Source organism: Saccopteryx bilineata, chromosome 3 (assembly GCF_036850765.1).
Source record: "Saccopteryx bilineata isolate mSacBil1 chromosome 3, mSacBil1_pri_phased_curated, whole genome shotgun sequence".
NCBI classification, from domain to species: Eukaryota; Metazoa; Chordata; class Mammalia; order Chiroptera; family Emballonuridae; genus Saccopteryx; species Saccopteryx bilineata.
In genome coordinates, this window is record NC_089492.1 from 10341568 (window position 1) to 10363639 (window position 22072).

The 22072-nt window shown below is 50.4% G+C and overlaps 1 long non-coding RNA gene across 3 annotated transcripts in view; it reads right to left on the bottom strand.

The window, feature by feature from the left end:
* The window catches only part of LOC136329469 (uncharacterized), a 353394-nt gene that overhangs the window by 83800 nt on the left and 247522 nt on the right, over positions 1-22072 (bottom strand). For 2 of the 3 annotated variants that reach the window (XR_010730208.1, XR_010730210.1), the window contains one exon: positions 14738-15766. The exons of the other annotated variant lie outside the window; for it this stretch is intronic. This is a non-coding gene — a long non-coding RNA (uncharacterized lncRNA). Of the gene's footprint in view, positions 1-14737; positions 15767-22072 lie in introns of those variants that run through there. 3 annotated transcript variants of the gene reach the window in all.

Consider the following 22072-nt stretch of genomic DNA (forward strand, 5'->3'; position numbering starts at 1 on the left):
ACCCACTAATTCCAACCTCACCTAGTAGGGGGTGAAGAGACAGGAGAGTGCGTATTTTTTGGTCAGAGCTCCTTGGGTTGCGAGTGACAGAAATTCAGCTGAAACAGGGCCCTTAAGAAAGAATAAAAGAAATCTGTGAACTCGGGTAACTAAAAAGTTTAGGTATAAAAATCTCAGGGATGTCATCTCCCAGGTGACCATATCAATGTCTCATCTCAACACCTCTCGATTCCCCTTGTGTTGGTTTCCCTGAAGCTGGCTCAGGAGGTGTCAGGCTGGCTTTCCTAGCTCTAGAAATAGGATTCCACGGACACATGACCAAAGCCACAGTGCTTTTATTTCTGTCTGCAATTACTGGTGGAGAGGGGTTAAGGATCATAGTCTGTCTTCTCATCAATCCCGAATGAAGAAGAACATCTTTCTCCCTAAATTCCTACCAAAATCTTGGGAATGACTCTCAGCAGATCAACTCGGAGCAAACCACATCCTTTAATCACTGTAGCCAGAGGAAGGGGACACTCTAATCAGCATGGACACATGTCCACCCTACTTGATCACCTACGTGAACACGTCAGGGAGGTTTCTCCAAAGAGAAACTGGACTTTATTTTTTTTTTTTTTTTATTGATTTTTTTTTTTTTTAGAGAGAGAGGAGTGAGAGAGAGAGAGACAGAGAGAGAGAGAGAAGGGGGAGGAGCAGGAAGCATCAACTCCCATATGTGCCTTGACCAGGCAAGCCCAAGGTTTCGAACCGGAGACCTCAGTGTTCCAGGTCGACGCTTTATCCCACTGTGCCACCACAGGTCAGGCCGAGAAACTGGACTGTTTGACCAGAAGACGGGCTCGGTCCTGGGCAGGCAACCACAGTCTATTGCCAAAATATCAAGAGAAGAAAGTGACATGGTTGAACACACCTGAGTTTTCAAAGGAAGGCACCCAGGGCCTTTTCATCCCGCTGAGCCTTGCATCTCTAACCCAACGTTTTGTAGACAAAATGGGACCTGGCCTCCCAGAGCACCGCAGTCAGAAGCATCTTATTCAGCACTGGACTCTTCAAGGTTCCTCCAGGCTGGGCTTCACGTCACTGCAGGAAGGCTGGCGTCTCCTGGCAGGCACAGCCACGACAGCTACGTGCCTCTGTGTCTACTCTCGCTGGACGGCACCAAGAGCCCTAACCTCCAGAGCTGACATTTTATTTGAAGACATAACCTCTACGACTTGCATAGGGGACTAAGAAAAATGAAACAACACTAGAGTCCCAAGAATGAACTTGGCATAGCAGGATGTCCGAAGTAGACAAACACTTCCCTCTGCTCTGCACGGCTTATGTTTCTCATTTTCCCAGAGGCAAATCTAATTAGCAGCAATGGAACAGGAATGAAGCAATCACACGAATCCTCCTGTGGATGACCATTATAAAAATTGGATTAAAAAAAACTATTTAAAGATCCTGAAATACATCCAAGAGCAATAGACAGAAGAGAGTTTAAACTTCACACACACACACACACACACACACACACACACACCTGTGAGGAAGAAGAGCTGGAAATGCGTGGGGTTGCTCCACAACCCCCACGGCTCAAATGTGAAAACCCAGGGCCTTTGGAAGGTGCCAGAGATCAGAATGCAGGATTATTCAGGCAGGTGAAAATTTAAAGAGGATATCCTAGCAATGATAGCAGCACGGAAGTAGCAGGATGCAAATGCTAAGTATAAGCTTTTTCCAAATCCCTGGGAGACTGAGTGTGTGGGAGAATGCAGAGGGACAGTGGAAAGCGTGCAGAGACCAGAAGGATGCCTGGTCCTTTAAGACAGAGCTCAAATGGGTGAGCTCTGAGAGCTTTCTGCCTTGTTCTGTTTAACTGAGTGCATTCCCACTTTTGCACAGCTTGGGTAGCAGAAAATCAAAGTCCCATGGGCTTGAAATGACATGTAACAGAACCTGGGGCTAGCAGACAAACTAGAAATTAGAAGGGAAACCCTAGAAGAAGAAGGAAAAAAGAAAACTACTGAAAGTATGAGTCTTATCGCTTGCCCAAATTCTCGGCAAATAACCAAGTAAAGCAGGCACATGGGAGACACCCCCCCCCTCAGGGAGTCAGTCTAAAAAAGGAACAGTGAAAACCATAAAAAAGAGACCAAAAATATCAGTTACCACATACCTTTGAATGCAGGCAGGTTAACTGCTTACTATAACAAAAATCCAATAATCCTCAGAAGAACATAGTACCAGAATTACTATAATGCATTATCTGTAATGTCCAGTTTTCATCCAAAAATTATTACACATGCAAAGAAAGAGAGGAACTCATACTCAGAAGAAGAAAAAAGTCAGGCAATAGAGAAGGACATTGCATGGGAAAGAATATTGTCATTATTAGTGAAAAGTTTCACACTATAGTAGCAATAAATGATCAAATAAGGAATGAAAGAAACAATCAATTGATATGTAACAGAAAAGCAGATCAATAGAAACTATCCAATTCAAACCACAAAGTTTAAAAATATTAAGGAACATAAACAGAAGCTAAGAGAACTGGGAGACAATATCCAGAAAGATGCAATGATTGTGTAACTAGGACCCAGACAGAAGCAAAGAGCTAGGAGAGGACAGGAAAACTATCTGAATAAATAATGGCCTCAAACTTTCCAAATTGGGCCTGAAACATTAAAGATCACAAAAGTTGAAAAGAACATTTTGCAGAATAAGCACAAAGAGATACACTCCTGACGACATCAGAAGAGAACTTCTCAAAGCCAAAAATAAAGCTAAAATCATGGAAGTAGCCAGAAAAAAACAAAAAAACCCAAAAACCACATTTCATTGGAGATAAACAAAATAAAAGGCTGACATCTCATCAGAAACTATGGATGCCAGAAGAAAGTGGAAGAGCACATTTAATGCAACTAGAAGAGGGGGAAAAAAACTATCGGTCAAGAGTTGCATATGCTATCACTGGTCCTTTGAAGATGAAGGTAGAATAAAAACATGTCTTCTTGGTGTTCCTTTACTGCCACAGGCTCTTTACTTTCCAAAACATTGCTGTGTCGTGTGTGTGTAATGTCCCAAAGCTGAAGGTGAGACTTCGTTTCCTTTTATATTGACTGAGCACATTTTACATCCTCTTACTTTCTCAGATTCAGTTGAATTAGTGGATGCATAGACCTGATTAAACAATTTTTCCTTGCATCATCTCCTTTCCCCCTTTCAGGCCCTCATGACTGTTTTCTGAAGGGCTACAGGTGTGGGGAAGGACAACTATTTCTTGTTAGTTGTTGGACATGGCTCCCAATGGCAGGATTGTAATGAGAGGAGGGGAGTCAGCCTTCTCCACATACACTCAGATCTCCACTGGGTTGGAATGAGCCTCAGAAGCATTTGACCCAATGGCTCACAGCAGAGGGCCAGGCTTTTAGGTAGTAACTACTGCTTTCCGTGGGGGAGGTTGTATGGAGTTGGGAGTCAGAAAGCAGCCTTTTACGTGTTCTGTGACACTGGTTTAAGTGACTTCAAATCTCTAATCCTGTTTCCTCATCTGTAATACGGACATCATAATACGCCATCCTGTCCTGAAGTAGCATATATATAATATTTTACTAAAATATTTTATCTCTCCCACCAGAACATAAATTCCAGGGATATAGGGACGTTTTTATTTTTTCAGTCTGATTGCTCACTTCCTTATCCCCAGCACCTAAAACAATGGCCAAAGTATGACAGGTATTCAATAAATACTGAATGGAAACAGACACGTATCACTAAATAAATGACTGACTGGCCAGAAGAGAGCCTGGGGCCCAGTCGAGGCCATTTCCCTGTCCTGGTAGCCTTTCCTCCCACAGTCAAGGAAATGCATTTGCCGGTTACTGTGAGGCTGAGTTCATAGCTCTGGACCCATTCTCATTCCAGTCAAAATAACATGATCGTTTGGCTGAGTGAGACAGGAAATGACCAACAGCCGCAGCTAATGGCACAGTCAGTCCCTGGCCAGGGAGACAAAAGCACAGCTTCTGTGCAAAGTAAGCAGCACAAAGCCACAGGAATGGGAGACAGAAACATTTTTTAATGATTATTTTCAATGAAATGATGCGGCTTGCCTTCCTTCTGTTCTGATAAATCCGATGCTCACCTTACACCACTCAACTGGGATGGAGCAAGCATGAAATCCTACTGGCTTCTCCACCCATTCCTGGGAAAAAAGGGAGAAATCACACTCAATAAACATGAGAATTAGAGTTCCTCTCTGAGGGAGGAGTACTGGGAAGGGGGGGGTCAGAGACGTCTCGCAGGACCTGACGAATGTTATGAAACCTCTGCCCAGAGACACACAGACACACACACACAACACTGTGCATATACTCTCATGGTAGAAGGATCCCATCAGTTAGATCCACAGATCATGCAGTCTGAGGCAAAGCACTCCATTTCTCAGATGAAAATACCAGGGCGGAGATGGATGACCAACCAGCTCAAGGTCACACAATAGGGTCACTTGTAAGAAACAGCTGCAAAATGACCCCATATTTCCTAACCTCAAGTCCAATGTTATCTTCACTACTTAATAGTCATTTTGACTTTCGTAAGCAGTCAAAATATTTGTAGCCATCTCTGATGAGTAAGGTATGTGACTCAGCTTGTTAATATCCATTTTTGGTGGGAAAAATGTATGAGTAGAAAATAATGACATTAGGATGTTGTGCCTGGTACAAAGGCAGGGTGAAGTCTGACCCTCCTCTTAGTCATGTGATCCTGAACGCATTAAGCATGTCTCTGAGCTTTGGTTTCCCTTGACTGGAAGAGAGAAATTAAGAGTACCTACCTCACAGGCCTGTTGTGAAGATGAAGTGAAATGATACTTGTGAAGCATCAGCTGTTATTAGTAGTATAGAAGTATTTGTATCACTTTAAAAGTTTCCAAAATGAAAATACACAATGCTTCTAGCAATGACAACAACATTGGGTAAGGGTCCAGCTATCTACAGTAACAAAGCCACAGGCATGGGAGACAGAAACATTTTTTAATGATTATTTTCAATGAAATGATGCAGCCTGCCTTTAAATGGTTAGTTCACAGGAGCTCTAACAAGGTCTCCAGAATGTACAAGAAAGGCCAAACTGTGACAGCAAATCTCGTAATACTCCATAGACAGTGACTACATCCCTCAGGATAGGCTAAGTTATTCTCCTATAAAAAAAAAAAAAAAGTGGCCCTGGCTGGTTGGCTCAGTGGTAGAGCGTCGGCCTGGCATGCGGAAGTCCCAGGTTTGATTCCCGGCCAGGGCACACAGGAGAGTTGCCCATCTGCTTCTCCACCCCTCCCCCTCTCCTTCCTCTTTGTCTCTCTCTTCCTCTCCCGCAGCAGAGGCTCCATTGGAGCAAAGATGGCCCGGGCGCTGGGGATGGATACATGGCCTCTGCCCCAGGCGCTAGAGTAGCTCTGCTCATGACAGGGCGACGCCCCGGATGGGCAGAGCATCACCCCCTGGTGGGCGTGCCGGGTGGATCCCAGTCGGGCGCATGCGGGAGTCTGTCTGACTGCCTCCCTGTTTCTAGCTTCAGAAAAATACAAAAAAAAAAAAAAAAAAAGTAATTCTACAAACTTCCAAGGCTTGCAAACAACGAACCTTCATTTCTTAGCCACAGGATTTGTCCACCATTATTTCCAACTAGCTCCATTCCAGAACCCAGTAGAGAGCAGGTTATCTGGCACACTGCCTGGCATCAGGTCAAAAGCTATGACAAACCACATACAGGTCTTCTTCTTGGCAGTGACATGCATCAGTTCAGAAGCTATAACAAGCCACACAGGTCTCCTTCCTGGCACTGACATGCGTCACTTCCGCTCACACACCATGGGCAGAGCAAGCCACACGGCAGGCTGTATGTCCACGGGGTGGGGATACATGACCCTATCCCCGAGAGATGCAATGAATACTGGTGAACACTAATGCAACTTGTCCTGCTGGACGGGAGCTGCACTTTCTAGCATGGACTGTCCTAAGTGATGGAGTGTGACTCTGGAGTGAAACACTCAGTCCAATGAAAATGATCAGTTGATAAAATAAGAGTCTGCAGGTGACACAGAACCAAAGCCAAGACCAAATCAAAATGACCCCAACAAGGCAAATCAGAAATAATTAGGTTAGTAGAAAGACCAGAATCTCCATGGAGGCTGGAAAGGGAGGCAAGGGGACATCAAACAGAAATGCCACCAGTCACTGCTCAAAATGAAAAGAATTCTAATCATTTGGCGAGGACATCCTGGTGCACTTGGCAAGCATACTTTTGCCATGGTGATTATCTGGAAGACGGGGGTCATAATAATATGTATTCCGTAGGGTGATCATGGGAACACTAAATGGAATGACTATCATGTGCTTAGCTCAGTGCCTGGTCCATATTATGAGATGATTAAATGCCACCTCATATAGCTATAGATATAAATATAGGTGCAGATAAAGGGGTAGACACAGGCATAAATGTAGACACATTTGTCATCACATCCAGGGTCTGGACCCTGCAATGCTGAGCCTCAGAGGCCAACTGGATCTACCGGAGCCCTCTGTCATGATGTGGCATGGCCTACAGCCATCTCTATTGCGCTTTAATGCTTGAAAAATGCATTCTCATCCATTTTTTCCTGTTTCGTCCCTGCACGTCAATAGAGCAGAAGAGCCCACAGTTGGTAAGTCACATGGCCAGACTCCAATGCGACTTCACCTGAAGCTTTCGGGCTCTTTCTTCAGTGAAACCTGCTCGAGGCAGAGTCCTGGCACCTTCTTTGATCTCTCCCCCTCTCTTTCTCACCCTTTCTCTCTGCAACAGCGACTTCAAAGGGACAATATTTGAAAAATGATACACAGCTATCACTTTTCATTCAGGGCCTGTGTCTCCCTCTCATCACGTCCGACCCAGGACTGTGACTGGCTTTGGGTGGGTTTGGTCCCTGCTCTGGGCTCCATATGCCCTGGCACAGAAGGCTGAGCCTGCTTCTCATTGTAACAAGGTTGCGCTAATTAGCTGCCTTTGATTTTGCATATGGAGAGAGAATGCAAATGAATGCAAAGCAATATGCAAATTAGCAAAAATCCTGGCTCTCCAAAAGAACTAGCTTGCAATACTGATGTCATAACAATGTGTATTAATAGTCCATCTCACTAAGGCATGGAGTTTTTTTCCAAAAGGGGCAGGTATCCGGGGTTTTCTTTTTTTCTGGAACAAGAGTGACTTTATGTTGAATTTTAAGTTTATGATCCTTGATAAGAAGTCCATCGGCCACAATGCTCTACGTTCCCTAGAGAAGGTTTTTGTCGGCAGTGGAGTTTGTTGAAAAGAGGCACGAACTTGGACGTTGAGCCTTCCAGGTGGAGGTGCAAAGCCTGGCTCTTTGCCTGGGCAAGCAACTTAACAGAATCTCAGTCTTCCCAGCTGATGAATGGGGCAACCTGGCCAACTCTTGGTGATAACTGAGCTAACGTTTAAAGTCACCTGACAAACAACAGGTGCTCAGGAGCTGTTCATTACCTTCCCCACGTTCACTCCTTCCTACTCTGGCAGACTCAAATGGCAACTCTTGGGGACCGTGGGGCTCCTCTCCCAACCCTTGCTTACCGGGCATAGCTTGTCTTTCCATTTACTGCACCTCTCTAGCACAAAGAACTATACATAGGACCTCCCAGAGGCTTCCAAAAATGAGTAGATGCTCCCCAACGCACCACCACTGAAAACCAGCAGCTTGTCTCACAAAGCCTCTATCATTCAAGCTGGTGAACTCCATCCCCACCCCCCATGCTCACGACTTAGTGTAAGCATCACTGAACTAGAAACCTTTCCTGGGGCTCCTGAGAGCCTAGGGGGCTTCCCTCAGGGCTCCCAGACACCCTGTGGCCCTCCACAGCTAGCTGTTACTGAGCCTCGCCTTCTGTTCCTCCCTAAATAGACCGGATGCTCCTGGTGGACAGGGCTCTTCCTCAGTCCTCTTTGTGTCCTGAGCCCAGAGAATAGGGCCCAGCACAGAGAAGTGTGGGAGCAAGGACGGAAGGAGAAAAGCATCTTAGCATATTCAGCTGGAGCCAAGAACAGCGCATGCTCACGCGCAAACACATACGCACCCATACACATACACACACACACACACACACACACACACACAGTTAACCACCGCAACAAACCCTGATGGGACTCAGACTTAAATTCTGGAAATGTGTGAACACCCGAACTTGATTCTCCAGAACCAAGTCACCTTCTCAGCAGAGTGAGTCACGAGGACACAAATCCACTCTGGGGCAGAGGGGCTTCTGTTCAGGGCACCCAGTCTCCCAAACTAGCTCCATCCTCTCAGAGCTGCAGGTCGAGAGGCTTTGACCTTAGGGAGGACTCCGTAGTCTGCACCGGGGGCCTCCAGCCTGTGCATGACACCGCCGCTGTGCGCCCGTGGAGAGGGCGAGCAATCGCACTGCACACGCACGGCGGCACGCTCTGCGCGCACGCAGACCCGCCTTCACGCTACCCGAGCACACACACTGCCAGGCAGACACTTCACGCTACTCACAGGCAACTCCGAGATAGCGTTATCCTCCTCTCTGGTTCCAAAGGCCCAGACTCGGCGCTGGGGGACAACCAGGGGTCCTCCAAGTCCACCGACCGGAAGGACAGTGCAGTCCCGGAACGCACGACTTTGTGCCCGAGCCCACCGCAGGGCCTCGGCCCAGCCGGCCTCTCGGGGCCCCACGCCAAGGGGCCTCCCCAGCCTCCTCTCGGGACTGTTCTTAAATAAACTCCGGGGCCAGGGCAGAGGCGTCAGCTGAGAGACCCTCGGACGGGAGTCTGGTTTCTCACGGTGGCTGCCCGGCGTGTTCTCAGGGCCAGTCTTGGGGGAGTGAGTCTCACTACTGCGCAGGGGAAGAAGCGGAGACATGAAGCACGCCGCCCGAAGTCACGCAGACACGTGGCCACAGACGTGCATGTCCCCGGAACCAACACCACGCCACGGCCGCTGCGTCCAGGGCTCAGGTTTGCTCCACTGCTCTGGGCCCTTTGCAAAACAAGTTCTTAGAACAAGTCCAAAGATTGAAGGTAAAACGGCTCGGCACCCTCCGCCCCCGCCAGGACTGAGGGACCCTCTCCGCAGGGGCAGGGGGGGGGGCCGGCACTGACCCTGGGGGGGGTCAAAGGGCATCATTCTGCCTGCTGCTTACAGACAGCTCTTTTGGGAGGAGGACAGGGCAGAAGAACCTGAGAAGAAGATCAAGGAGAAAGAAAGGGAGAAATAGAAAGAGGGAGAGAAAGGAAGGAGAGAGGGAGGAGGGGCAACTGGGCAATCTACCTTAGAGGAAGCAGGGGTTCTCCATGGAAACAAAAGTGCCTGTTCGGCTTAAGATGACACTGAAGAGGGAAACTGTAAATCATCAGATGATTGCCTGTTCTGACAGTTGAATCCAACGCCACTCCCGTCAGTCAACGGTGGCCCCAGGGATGCCCACCTATGCCAGATGCTGCGGGGGCTATTTAAAAAAAAGTCAGACTCCATACACCCTGTTTTATCTGCAGCACGTCCTTCAGCCAAATAAGATTCAGGGATCCGCCTGACCTGTGGTGGCGCAGTGGATCAAGTGTCGACCTGGGAACACTGAGGTCGCCTGTTCAAAACCCTGGGCTTGCCTGGCCAAGGCACATATGAGAGTTGATGCTTTCTGCTCCTCTTCCTTCTCAATCTCTCTCTCTCTCTCTCTCTCTCTCTCTAAAAACTGAATAAAGTTAAAAAAAATAAAATATTTAAAAAAAAAAAGATTCAGGGATCCTTTCATCTCTTCCTCCATTCTCAACCTCCGAGAAGAGAAGGAAGAAAAGGAGGAGGGAGCAATGACAAACAGAGGGACTTGGGCCAAGCTGCCACCGGCCATGATACGAGGGTCTCTAGTGCTAGAGATCGATGGGTATGAATCTGAAACTCGACAGCCCTGTGCCAAGCAAGGGGGCCTGGGAACCCCACTCAGCCTCTGACCCTCTTATCCGGGACTGAGAGGTAATGTGCCCCCAAGCTCCCTGGCATGCTGGAGATGACTTCACCTACCCGTATGGCTTCTGCGAGAGAGCCTGGCAGAGCACTGGATGCCTAGCCAGCCGGCTTGAGACCCCACTCTCTCCTTCCCCACCCTGGCGCTACTGTTGGATAATTACCTCAAAACCACGTGGCTTCAAACAGTGGGCATTCATTCTCTCACAGTTTTCAGTGGGGCAGGAATTTGGGAGGGGCTGGTCAGTGTGCCTGGCACACATGGGCCTCCCCACAAAGCTGCTTGAGTGCCCTCACAACATGGCAGCTGACTTCCCAGAGCCCAGGATCCAAGGGAAGGCGGGTTTGTCTTGTCCAGTCTCCTGTGGATGGACATTGCGCAGAGCAGTTTTGTGGGACTGCAAACGCTGCAGTTCTCCTGTGCGCATGAGCGTTCTCCGGGGAGTCTAATTAGGAGCAAACTTGCTATCGTGTAATATTGCCAAATTACTCTCTAAAGGCAGTATGGTCTCTAAAAGAACAAATCGAGCTGGAGAGCTTAACTAAGTTGAAAAACAGGGTTCACGTTCCATTCTGCAATTAGCGGCATTTTGAAGGCCTGTAGAAGCGTCCGGTTGGAATGAACCTCCCACCCAATGTAGGAATCCTTTCAGTGGCATTCCCAGGAGATGGGCAGACCGTCCTTGAAAACACACAGGGGAAGATTGTTGCTTTAACTGTGAATCCCTCTGCAGAGCAAGAATAATTTTGAAAATAAATAAATAACCCTTTCCCTCTGGAGTGCAGCGGACGCCGGGGCGTGTAGCCGAAGGAAGAAGCAGCACGTGATGAGGGAAGTGGTGGGTGAGTGGGCTGGAGCGGATCAGATCGTGGAGGGACCGCTCTGTGCTTCATCTTGCAGTATGCCGGGAGTCACCCAAGAAAACTGGGCAGGCAGGAAAGGAGCAAGTTCAGATTTGGTTTTTAAAGTCATTCTACAGAGAGGATCCAAAATGGAGGCAGAAGGACCAGAGAGAGAATGATAGCTACAGTGACCCTGAACAGATGGTGAGGCCCAAGTGAAGAGATTATTAAGGATGGAGAAAGGAACAGGATACAGTGGTTGAGGCCAGAATCTGGCATAAAACTGCCACATGACCCTGATGGATGAATGAATAAGGAGGCACTGCTTGTATGCGATGGAATACTACTCAGCCATGAAAAAGATGGATTTATTTATTTATTTAATTTACAGGGACAGAGAGAGAGTCAGAAAGAGGGATAGACAGGAACAGAGAGAGATGAGAAGCATCAATCATCAGTTTTTTGTTGTGACACCTTAGTTGTTCATTGATTGCTTTCTCATATGTGCCTTGACTGTGGGCCTTCAGCAGGCTAAGTAACCCCTTGTTCGAGCCAGCGACCTTGGGTCCAAGCTGGTGAGCTTTTTTGCTCAAGCCAGATGAGCCTGCTCTCAAGCTGGTGACCTCGGGGTCTCGAACCTGGGTCCTCCGCATCCCAGTCCGATGCTCTATCCACTGCACCACCATATGGTCAGGCAAAAAAAAAAAAGACGGATCTTGAAGGTATTTTGTTGTTGTTGTTGTGTGTATGTGTGGGGGGGAGGGATGGGGGTGTGGTGAAAATGGGAAGCATCAACTCATAGTGGTTGCTTCTCTTGTGTGCCTTGACCGGGCAAGCCCAGGGTTTTGAACTGGAAATCTCAGAGTTCCAAGTTGATGCTTTATCCACTGTCCCACCACAGGTCAGGCAAGGGTATTGATTAGTCTAAGGGAAACAAGTCAGAAAGGACATATACTATATGGTCTCAGTCACGTGGGGAACACAGAACCAAAGAGTAACAAATGAACTAACAAAACAAAACAAAAAACAAACTCCTAAGTACAGAAAACAGAAGGGTGGTCAGCAGAGGGTAAGGGGGTGGGGCGGCGGGAATTGGACAAAGGGGTCAAATGGTAATGGGAGGGAACGAGACCTTTGGTGGTGAGAAAGCAATAAGGTATACAGATACTGAATTATAATGCTGGGCACCTGAAATTTATTGTTATTAACCAATGTTACCTCAATAAATTTAATTAAGAAAAGACTGTCATATGGTACTTACTTACCATGCTAACCTCTTGAGCATTTGCTCCTTCCTCTGAAAACCAAGGACAGTAATAACTGCACCAGCCTGAATCCGCCCTCGCCGTGAGGGCTGACCTGTGCACGGTCCGATGGTGGGCGGCAACCCTGACTCCTGCCCGCTAGAGGCTAGTCACACGCTCCCACGCCCGGGTCCTCACAACCAAACGTGTGTCCAGACACTGCTGAAGGTCTGCCGGGGGCCAAGGGATCCCTCACTTACAACCACTGCCGTACAAAGCAGAGGGAGGCAAGGTTCTGGGGCAGCTGGCCGCCTCTGACAGAGAGACAGGAAATTCCAGCTCATCACTTAGCCCAGTTCCTAGTCTCCACTAGCCTGTGAGCTCCCCAAAGGCAGGCGTCTTGGACCTTTTGTTTACTGCAGATCTCCTACCCCTGTCCCTGCCCCAAACCTAGAGCAGCACCTGACACCCAGAAGGCACTCCATACTGTACCCAGTTGTCAACTAGCTGAACATGAACTGTCGACTGGACCAACTGTCACCCTTCCAGCATACCTTGAGTGCCTTCCATGAAGCAAGCAAGCATTGTGCTTATGAAGGATGCTCTCTCTCCTTGCTTCCAGAAATATTGATGATGCTGATATGCTGATGACAATGATGTTGATGACGGTGAAAAAACGTCAGATCCACTGGCAGAAGGAAATCGCATGACATCTGCCCACCCGCCACCCCACCTCTGGAGAACCTGGTATCTAAAGGGGAGAGATTCCAGCTCAGGATGCTGCCCTGCCACCCCCACCCCACTGCTGATTTCATCTCCCTGAAGGGGCTCCGGAAGCCAGAGTGTCGCAGACCCCCCTGCCACGCCTGCTTCAAACTGCGGCGTTCTCCGGGGAAAGGCCTGATTATGCGAGACACAGCCACCTGCGGGTTCTCCGCCACTAAGTGAGGCGCCGTGGGGTTTTAATTCTCCCCTTCGCTGCAGAGGCCCCCTTCCCTTCTGTTAAGTCCCTCCCTCCTCCTGGCGCTGACATCCCTGTCAACATCATGGGCCAGGCGGGAGACACGGTGACATTACGGTTGCCATGGATTAATCTAATGGCTATGTTGATGTCTCGGTCACAGAGAATCAGCCCCTCAGGGTCTGGAAAGATTAAAAAAAAAAAAAAAGGAGAGAGAAAGTAACCTAAGTGGACATTGTTTTTTCCCTTTGGGGGAATAATCGCTACAAACAAATTAGTGCTCCAGCCCACATTCAGAAGCATTTATTACAGGAGACCATGAAATACAAGCACAGCGGTCTAGACATGTAATGTGCGATGCACGAGAAACCCAATGCCGAAATGGGCTGAAAACGAAGCGGCAAGGACCGTTAAAGGCGCAGACGGGTTACATGTGTAATGAAAAGACACTTACCAGCTGCATGTAATTAAAATCGATGAGCCACAATTCCCTCACCTGTAACGTGGAGCAAATAATATCTACCTTGCAGGATTACTATGAAGAACAAATGAGACAACAGGCATGAAAGCAGCAAGCAAAGCCTCTGCCACATATTAAAATCTCAATTAATACAAGTTTTGATTGACGGGGGGAAGACTATTGTAGACTCAAAACCTCTGGGTGGTTTTAGGCATGGCAATTGGTAAGAAGTGAAAATCGGGACAGCACTGGAACAACTATGTATAGATAGTATTAGAAACAGAAGAAAATGTCTGTAGTATCATATGCGGTTCCTCCACATCAGCAGGCAGCAGCCCGTGCGTCCGTCCAAGGAAGTCACGGGGGACGGGAGCCAGATTCGGCCCTCTGAGCCTCAATACCCGCACCCCGGCTGCAGGAGCCCGTCACCAGCACAGAATCATCTACCTGGCCTGCCTGGGGCGGGGAGGGGGGACGGGGGTCGGGGAACAAACTCCCCACACTGCCACCCCCAGGAGCCAGCGGAGCAAGCAAGTGCAGAAGGTGGAACAGAAAGGGGACAGGCTGAGTTCTAGAGCCACCTTGCAAAGCAGGACCAGACCTCAGCTGCCAAAAAAGTCGAACACATGGAAGAAGGGCCTAAGGACTGTTTTGGCCGAATGTTGCCATCTAGCCCATGACACCAGTGAGGCAATATTGTGACTCCAAATCTTCATTCCTAAGATACCGGCAGTGAGGAAGCTCCCTTCCTGCCCTGCTGCCTGCCTGCCTGCCTGCCTCTTCCTCCCTCCGTGGTTTCCAGGCACTGGGTTAGGCAGCGGGGTTCCTGTGGACCACGACACGCTCCGAAGTGGGTCAGCAAACATGGCAGCTGCGAAGTTCTTGATGACTCCCGCATGGTCCAAGGAACGCAGGTGTGCGTTTCTGAGTCCCACTGGTCATTGTAAAACTTGGTCATTCAGGACCAGGGAAAGCCTTCTCGTTCAGAAAGAGGCAAAATTCAGATATGCTGATTAAAGGTCACCCTCCCCCAACCGGTGATATGAAGTCAGAGTGATTTGGTTTCATGCAAGAGAAACAGAATCCTGGGTGAGCAGCCATAATGCACCAGGGGTCCCCAAACATTTTACACAGGGGGCCAGTTCACTGTCCCTCAGACCGTTGAAGGACCGCCACATATAGTGCTCCTCTAGTGCAGTGGGGGGGGCGGATAAATGGCCTCAGGGGGCCCACATACAGCCCACGGGCCGTAGTTTGGGGATGCCTGCACTAGGCACTGGAGACAGATTCAGAGTGCAGCAATAGTCACGCATTCATGCAACAAACATTTATTAAGCTCCTCCTATGTTCCGGCCATGACAGTAGGAACCGGATTCAACGTAGTAAACCTAGGGGGAATAAAGGGCATTTTTGCTGCTCTCGAGTTCACAGAGATACAGAAGAGTAAACAGGCCTTTGAAACAGGAGTGGTGAATCCAGAGGGAGTGGCCAGCAAGGGCTGACTGAGGCGAGTCTTCAGAACGAACCTTCGGGAGCTCAGCACAGGCTCTGTGACACCAATGAATGAACGAATAGGGGTGAATGAACAAGTGACGGATACGGAATTGCAAGTGAAGGAACACGAGTGTAAAAGCAAAGGCACATGCAAGACCATCAAAACTGTCAACACGTAGTGAGGGAAATGAGGAGTAGTGAGGTCATGACAAGAGTCATGATGAGAACAGAAAGACAGGTGGCATTTCCTGAGTATTTTCCATGCGCTCACAGTGCTGAAAGGGCTGTCGGTGCAATATTTCATCAGAATGCCCAATGCTGTTAGCCCCAATGTACAGATGGAAGACGGTAGAGAAGCTAAGGATTTTCCCAAAGTCTCCCAGCCACAAGGGGCAGAGCTGGGATTCACACCAATGCCCGAGTCTTCCCTCTCCACCTCTGGACCTGGCAGAGGGCTTGGGACTTTGCAGGACATCTTCTGGATTCAGTCTTGCTGCTAATGAAGAGGCCAGTAACGGATGCCACACAGTCTCTGCTCTTGAACGTCTCACATTCTGCAAGGAGAGACAGGCATGGGCAGAGGCCTCGGAGTCTACACAGCCACAAAGAGGTATGTCTCTCCTCTGGAATGAGGGGAGGTCGAACAACGATGAATGAAGGCTTTCTGGATGGACGGGTGGATGGATGAAGGGACGGGTGGATGGACAGATGATGGCTCCACGGAGCTGGTGTCATTTGCGTTGGGTCTGGAGAGAAGAGAGGGAATTCAGGCAGATGTCAAGAGTATATAAAGGCAAGAAAGCTGGAAACTGCAGGTGTTTGAGGCTGCTGCTTTGGGGCAGTTTGGAGCAGCGGCACCAGGAGCGCCAGGAAAAGCATCTTCCCTGGGAGCCTGTCTGTGGCCCTCGGTCCGGGGTTAGGCACTGGGGGAGCAGCAGCCAGAGGTCTGCTCACATGCTGGAGAGGGAGGCCCTGCACTGCTAAAGACGGTGGAAGTAAAACTCACGCGAGAAACCATTACGTACACGGCGGGACTTTTCAGAGTGCTGATGGCTGTTAAGCTGAGCACCTGGGCCTCTAACAGGGTGAAAGCTGCCGGCAAAAGAAGGGACGGATGCACACGAGTCTACGCTTTCCTTCAGGTCTTAAAGGGGAAGAAATGTCCTGTGACACTGGCTAATAAGAGAAAGCCCATTAAAAGCATCTGAACCAGAGACAAGGCAAGAGATGAAGGAAGAAAGCACCTGAGATCAAGTCCTAGCCTGTCCCTGACCAGCTGTGTGCTCATTATACCATCTGCTCCTCCTGGTAAAGACTACATTTCCCAGCATCCCTTACAGTTAGTCTGAGACCATGTGGTTGAGTTTTGGCCAATGGAGTGTGAGCAAGGGAAAGCCACTTCCAGGTCTAGCCCTTTATAACATCCCATGCCATCGTCTGCCCTCTCCTCCCTCCCATAGTGACTTTGCATGTCCACATGCTCCGAACGGTGTATGGATGCTTGAAGGAGAACCACCACAGTAGGACTGTGACCTGGGCAAGAAATATAGTTGAGTTGTTAATCCAGTAACACCTTAGGGTTCCTGTCATTTCAACAGCAATCCCCAGGGGTTCTAATAGCATGGTCCACAGACCTATGGCATCAGCCTCACCCGAGAACTTGCTTGAAATGCAAATTCTCCAGCCCCACCCGGGACCTGTGAATCGGAAACTCTGTGCACAGGGTCCAAAAATTGTCTTCAGGTAATTTTGATGCAGCTGAAGTTTGAGAACCACTGCCTGACTCACACGGGCTACTGCGTAGCCTTCATCTTTTGAGCCTCAGTCACCCGCTCTGTCAAACGGGAGTGAACTCCTTCCCTGGTTGAGTTCATGTGAGAGTTGAGTGGCACTACATCCTGTGATGTGGGCAGAGAATGTAGGTCAGTAACCCACACACGGTCAACCTGTGACCCAGAGCCAGATGTCCTGGGAGAGCCAGAGAAATGGAAGATGGGACTCCTGCCATCTGTGGGAAGCCGCCTCTAAGATGGTCCCCAGTGGTCCTGCCCCCACCCCGGTATTCAAGCCCTTGTGTAACCCCCTCCAGTGTGGGCTGGACCTGGTGACTCGCAGCTAATGAAGAGAATATGCTAGAGCCATTGCTCCCTTCAAGGCTCAAGGGGAGAATTCCTCCCTCTTCCAGCTTCTGGGGGGTGCAGGCACTCCTTGGCTTGTGGCTGCATCACTCCGGTCTCTGCCTGTCTTCACGTGGCCATCTCCCCCTCTGGTCACCTCTTCTGTCTCTTGTAGGGACACTTGCCACTGGATTTAGGGCTGATTTGGATAATCCAGGGTGATCTCATCTCAAGATCCTTAACATGATTATATCTGCAAAAAAACCTTTTTTTTTCCCAAATGAGCTGACAGTCATAGGTTCAGGGATGGGGACCCGTCTTTGGGGTGGTGGGGCAGGGGTGTCCCATTCAACCCACTACACTACCCAAAGACAGGGACAGGTCTTGTTCAACATTTATTCAAGTCCCTCGACCGAGGCACCTGAGGTAATTCTTCACATAAAGCGGGAATCAACACAAGTCTGTTCAACACGGGCAGCAGAGCACAGGGTTTAAGTGACTGGCTATGGAATTAGCTACACTGCTAAGTCATACCTCAGCCACTCACAGATGCTGTGACGTTAGGCAAATTACTTAGCCTCTCTGAACCTCAGTTTCCTCCTGCGAGCACTTTAATAATACCCATCTCCTGGGGTTATTATGAGCAGGAAGTGCAAAGCACCTACCTTACCGTATGTGGCACGAACAAGGACGGAAAGCACAGGCAGTGCTCGGCCAAGGCCTGCTCTCTACCACCCTGCTGATGACAGGACTCCCTGTGGCGCCCCTCTCCAGACCGTCCCCGCCCTCTGCTCTGACTGCCACGGGGCCCCTTCCCCTGCTCAGAGTCCCGGGGCACCCAGGGGAGGGGCCCTTCCCTGAGGCAGCTGTGGACAGACGCCCCAGCGCCGCCCTCACATGCAGCCCCTTCCTTTCCCACCGCTGGGCAGGGCTCCTCCGGCAACGCCTCCCCGAGCAGGGCTGGCAGCGAGCTCGGCGGGGCCCCTCATTGTTATTCCTGGCATGAGCTAATCCTGCCAGCATCCTCGGAGGCCCATAAAAATACCCGCAGTTTGCCTTTCATCGGAGCAGCTGAAAGCCCCGTGGCATCCGCTGAGAAGATGATGCTCCCCACGGCGTCCGGGCGGCCACTTCCCAGGATGGTCTGGTATGTGCGAGACACAGCGAGCAAAGAGTGTGAACTGAAATAACCCAGGCCCGCCCCGGCCCGGCTAGAGAACCATGCCCCTCCAGGCTGCCAGGGCGACACAAGGCTCCGTGTGTGCCGAGAGGCTCCCTGGGATGCTCTGGAGGTCGATGCTCTGAGTCACACACAAGAGGTTCTGCATTGTGCCCGTGTGCCAGTGAGAAGCTGTGTGACGCTGGGCATTTCACTGAACTTCTCTGTGCTTCCGTTTCTGCCTCTCTAACACAAAGCGGACATCGTAAGATTCACTTCGTAGCGTCTGGGAGGGAGGTCTACAAGGGATAGTATAGGCACAGGCTGGAAGAAAGCAGCTGCAGCACATGTAACTGACAAACCACGGGTATCTAGAATATGTTAACAACTCTCACGACTCAATACCAAGATAAACGAATACCCCCACCTCCACCCCCAGGAGAGAAATGACTTAAACTTCAGACACCTCCCAAAAGAAGATATAGACCATACATAGAAGAAAAGGTGCTTGATGTCGTTAATCACCAGGGAAATACAAATTATAAGAACGAGATACTAATTCAGCCCCCATTACAATGGCCAAAATGAAAACGACTGTTACATTTGGTCACTGCCACCAGGCAGACAAGCGGCGGTAAAGAATGTTAACAGAAAGTGTCAGAGAGTATGGAGCCAGTGGCACTCACACGCGTGGGGGAAGTGAGAAGAAAATGAAATAACTGGTTGGAAAAAGAACAACGTGGCAGTTGCTTATGAAGTTAAAAATACACTTAGCATATGACCCAACAATTCCACTCCGAGGTATTTCCCCAAGAAACACGTCTCCGCAGAGGCCTGCACTGTGCCCTAGAGCCCAGAGCAGGCTTATTCACCTCACCAAATGTCACAAAACAACCCAGACGGCCCCCAGCAGATAAAGGAGGGTGGACAGAGTGGTGTGGTTCCGGACAATGGAATATGAGCAATACGCAGGAACGGCTCCTGGTCTGCCTGGGTGAATGCCTTGAACCATGCCGGTGAAGAAAGGCGGGTGTTAACAAGCCAGACCTCCCGTCGTAAGTTCTAGAACAGAGAAATGAACACGGGGTAAGAGAAATGAGAGCGGCAGTCGTCTGCAGGGGAGGCTGGGGTCGGAGGGTACGTAGAAAGAGGCGCGAAGAACTCTCTGGGGTGATAAGCAATGTCCTCTATCCCTGTTTCCAGGAGATGGGGACGCGAGTGCGTGCCTGGGTCAGCACTCCCCGAGCTCTGTACTGCAGACCTCTGCAGCAGGCTCTGCGTCACCTGCATGTCCACAGAAAGGACCAGGAAGGGATCGCGCACGTGCAGCGCTCAGCACAGGGCCTCACCTCCCCGCGGACGTCAGCCAAGTCAACTACCATCAGCAAATGACAAAAACAAGTCAAAAGCATATAAATGATCCGACTACATGCTGGGAGTTCCAAGTGCTCAGCTGGACCCCGAAGCTCTCCGAGCCATGGCGAAACTCACCAAAGGGCACCGCCCGGAGCCGAGTCTCTGTGCCCGCCCCCACCCCACCCTGTTTCTCCTGCAGAGAGAGAACCAGAAAGGCGTGTGGAGCCCGACGGAGACGCTGTTCCCAGGAGAGGGTGACTCTGGGCGGTGGGGAGGACGGGCTTACTATACAACACACACACAGATGCCTCCATGGGCCAACACCCACTCCGCTACGTCGGGCGTGTTCAAGACGCCCAGCGCTGCGTGGACATGAGACTGGCCTGCTGTCTGGACAGCGGACCCCTGAGGGCAGGCCTGTTGGTGAGATAAGAAAATTGGCTGAGGCCCAACTGACCCCCCCCAAACTTCCATCCTATCCAGATCCAGGCAACCATTTCCCCTTACCGCCCCCCCCCAGGGCCCCTCCCGTATCCCTCACTGTTCCGGAATGTTCCGTCTGCGTGATGTGGTGCGGCCTGCACAGAGCAAGGAGACATTGCTCCCCACTGAGGGCACTGGCCACCCCACCAAGTCCGGGCCTCTCACTGGACACCGCCGCACAGTGGCCCTGGGTGCCGGAGCCCCCAGGAGCCTCCTGTCACACAGGTGACAGCACGAGAGCCCCCCCCCCCCCGCGCGGCTCCGAGGCTCTGCCCTGTGCAGCTGCCGTCCCCGCCCCTCACGCCGAGGGCAGCAGCAGAGAGGTGCCAGGACGGGCCGCAGGGCCGCCTTGATGGCCCCCGCCCGGCACGTGGGGTCTCCCACGCAGACCTCCAGGGCCCGGCTCCAGCCTCACAGGCACCGGGTGTCTGTATCTGCATCAAGTAATTGCCCGTGGTGTCTTCTAAATACAACACTCTGCTCCCGAGGATTACAGCAAGAGAAGAGGAAGAGGGAGAAAGAACAAGGAAGAAGGAAGAAGGAACAAGGAAGAAAAAGAAGGAAGAAGGAAGAAGAGGAATGAAGAAGGAAGAAGAAAGAAGGAAGAAGGAAGAAGGAGGAAGAAAGAAGGAAGAAGGAAGAAGAAAGAAGGAAGAAAGAGGAAGAAAGAAGGAAGACGAAAGAAGGAAGAAGTCCCTATCATTTGCTACCAGAGAGGGCTGCTGGCTGGGAAATGGATCGTCCAAAGGCCTCCGGAGGCTCGAGGCCATCTCCGGGGGAAGAGCCGGAGGGCCACCGTTCTGGACTTTATCAAAAGACTCCTTCAAAGAGGAAGACAAACAGCTTGTAACGTCATTCCACAATCTCCATCTCCATCTCTTGCGGGGTGTCTATTTGCTACTTAACGCCGTGCCCCTCGGGCCCAGGGGTGCTTGGAGGTGAGTGCAGCCCCTCACAGACACCGGCAGTCTGACCCCATGCCCCTGCCGCTCCCACGCCTCTCCCCAGGTGCACACCGGGACAGGAGGCAGAGGCCAGGTGTGGCGAGGGCAAGGGAGGGCGCAGCCAGGAATCCACCCAGGGAGACAGAAAGGTGACCAGAGACGGGACTTCAGTACAAAGCACAGATTCAAAGATAAAATTATTAAAAACGTCAAAATGGCTATGGCAGACCATTAAACCCCAAGCATGGCCCGTCTCTCTTCCCCCACCCCCTCCTTTCTGCCAGTCAGGATGAATGAGGGTTATTAAAGCCCTGCCAGCCAAAACGGGTTCAAGGCCTTGGCCAAGCTAGTAAGCTTCCCCATTTATAAAATGAGGATTGTTACAGCACCCCCTACGTCAGGCTGATTTGAGAATCAGATAACCTAATAATAATTGCTAACCCTTACGTAGGACTTGTCTCTGGCCCCACGTGATTTTATGTGCTTTATACAAGTAAACTCAGTTAACCCTCATAACAAGGTGGCCGGTAGGCAGGCTGGTACCGTTCCTACTTTACACAAAAAGAAACTGAGACACAGAGAGAAGTAAAGCAACTTGCCCGAACCCGCACAGCAGGTCAGCGGGTCGGCGGCGGAGTGAACACTAGCTCACGTCCCCCAGCTCCAAAGGCTGTGCCGGAGGCCACGCCGCCACTCACGGCCCCTATGGAGGGAACACCGCTTGTTGTTCCACTCGGCGATCCTCAGGGTGAGCCAAAGTGTTGGGTTTGCGCTCATTTGAGATCATTTCAGAGAGGAGAACCGGGGAGCTCAGAGAGGTTAAGAAACTTGCTGCAGGGACCCCCGCAGGACTGAGTCCAGGAAGAAGAGAATGTGGGCTCAGGGGATGAAGAGAGATGGGGCCTCTGACAGAAGGGACCGGCATGGAGGGCTTCCGTGCAGGCCCTGGGCTCTGGGTAGAATGCAAAGGCTTGAGTTTGAGAGATTGGGAAA